Here is a 2,500-nt window from a genome sequence, read left to right as displayed (position 1 = left end):
ACGAAACCATCTTCCTCGCAGACTCTCTACGATGGCCCAACTGTTCTCTGTTAGTCATTTGTCACATTCATAACGGCGCACACTCCTGAGCCAACCCAGCTCGGAGTATAAATCAAAAGCAGCCTTGATAAAATCAACACAATACCACAATTGCACCCTGAAATAGAACTTCCCAATCTATTATAAACTTATTTGTTCTTGAGTCAAAAGCCAGAAGATGCTATTGTGGAAGCGCACTTTCAAAAGAATGAAAGAGAATAATCTGCTTGGGGACAAGTATCAGCTGTAATATAAGAAGATGGGGAGGGAGGGAGGAAAGAAAGAAAAGAAGGGAAGGAAAGAAAGAAAAGGAGGAAGGGAAGGAAAGAAGAAAAGGGGAGTGAGTGAGGAAGGAAGGAAGGAAGGAAAGGGAAGGAAAGAAGGAAAGGGAAGGAAGGAAGGAAAGGGAAGGAAGGAAGGAAAAGGAAGGAAGGAAGGGGAAGGAAGGAAAGAGAAGGAAGGACGGAAGGAAGGAAAGGAAAGGAAGAAAAGGAAGAGAAGGAAGAAAAGGAGGGAAGGAAAGAAGAAAAGGGAAGGAAGGGAAGGAAGAAAAGGAGAGAAAGAAGGAAGAAAAGGGGAGGAAGGGAGGAAAGAAGGAAGCTGTAGAATGGCCCATAATTGATTACTTGTGCAATGTTTTTCTCTCGTGACATTATGAAACTATTCAGGGATAACTAACCGTCATTCATACCAGATTAGAGCCTTTTAAAATAGGTCTGAATTCAAAAGTCATCCACAGCTCATGCTCTTTAATGCTGGTGCCCCTCCTTAAAAATTAAAATCAAATCCATATTCCAATCAGCTGCCGGCCTCCTCCGTTTTCACAACCTCCATGTTCCTCCAGCGCATGCCAGAGAAACTAGAATGACCTCTTGACCAAGGGCAGATTCCGTCATCTGGCATCTGTCTATCACGGATTGCCCGCTGGGGTCTCAACCTGGCCCTCCTCCATTGGCTGTTTGCTTGGAGACGTTTCATTACCCAACTAGGTAACCTCATCAGCATGAGGGAGGAAGGGTGGGGTTTTCTCCCTGTTGGCGTACAGTCGCTTGCCCTACCCAATGTTGGTGGGATGTGGTTTTCTTCCCGATAATCTCTTGATTGCAGTTACAGTTTTCTGCTCGATGGTTTGTCTGGTGCTAATCCCTGCTTATCTGGGGGCTTTGCCAATGGGAAAGGATGCGTTCGGATCTGGTGGTTTCCTTCACTTTTTATTCGAACGGTCCTCAAATGTGGTTTATCTCTGTGTGTGATCTGATGGACAGGTGGCTGATCTGTCCACATGCTAGTTTGAAACTCTTACAAACCATCTTCAGAAAAGAGTCTATTTGTGTTGTGGGGCCAGGACCATCAGGGAGTGGAGTGCTGCCTTGTGGAGGCTGGCAGCAGTGAGGAAGAGACCCCCGAGGAGCCTGTGCCCAGGGCACATGCGTGCAGGGCTGCTCGAAGGAAAGAGCAGCTGCAGCAGCACGGGTGACTCGGGAGTAAGGCTGCAAGGTCATGGTCTCTCCCTTAAGAGATAAAAGCCAGCTGAGAAACCGGAGTTCTTTGCAGGAAGCAAAGAAGTTTTTGCACTCTAGCCTGGTGGACGTTCGGATTCTCTTAGTTTGTGTCTGGAGACTCTTTGGGTTTGAAATATTTCTTAGTAAGTTTATCTAGTGTTCTTGGCAACCTTGCACAACCTTGGCAAGGCTCGTTCTTACCAGAGACAATGAGTTTGAAACAGCCTTTTAATCGGGAATTCGTAAAGAATCATTACAAGGTTTTGCTGTGACCTCCGTTTGGTGTTGGTTTCCTGGGAACAAGGTTTGGGTCAGAACAATTTGCTACTTAGCTCAAACTTTAGGGAAGGATCTTATTTTTAAGCCTATTTTCGTGGCATTCCGGCCGGCACCAATTGGTTAAATTCCCGTTTAAAATAAGATGAAACCAAGGGATACATGGCTGGGGGTTGGGGAGATAAGCACAGCCAGAACATCAAAGCCTACTTTGTGTGTGTGTGTGTGTGTGTGTGTTTTTACTCCCTCCACCCCCACCCCCCACCCCCGAGAAAACAGGAGGCTGAACATGTTGGGAAGCAGGTGGAGTTTATCATAAATGAGATAAAATTGGCACATTAACGCAGAAAGAATCAGAGGTGTCAATGGAAGGTCTCCATGGAAGAGCAGGTGTTGGGGTGCAGGGGAGGGAGAACGAAACTGTAAAATTTAGATTTTTCTTTTTTTCTGCAGCCCGTGCAGAAATGTGCCTCTCACGTCAGGAACATCTCCTATATTTCATTTTCCAAAGTAAGTTCATCTCCGAGGCTTCTAGCTGGCAAATCTTTTGGAATCAAAGGAGGTTCTAAAATTAGGTGGGGGACACAGAAAAGGGCCTTCGTGGGAAAAATCACTCCCTCTGAGGGACAGTTGCACCCCGCACAACGCCATTTCTTTTCTGAAAGATCCCCCCAAAAATGTTG

This window comes from Notechis scutatus, chromosome 13, assembly GCF_049901735.1.
Source record: "Notechis scutatus isolate UNSWTSFEM ecotype Mainland chromosome 13, rNotScu1.2, whole genome shotgun sequence".
Classification (NCBI taxonomy): domain Eukaryota; kingdom Metazoa; phylum Chordata; class Lepidosauria; order Squamata; family Elapidae; genus Notechis; species Notechis scutatus.
Note: the sequence above shows the minus strand (reverse complement) of the source record.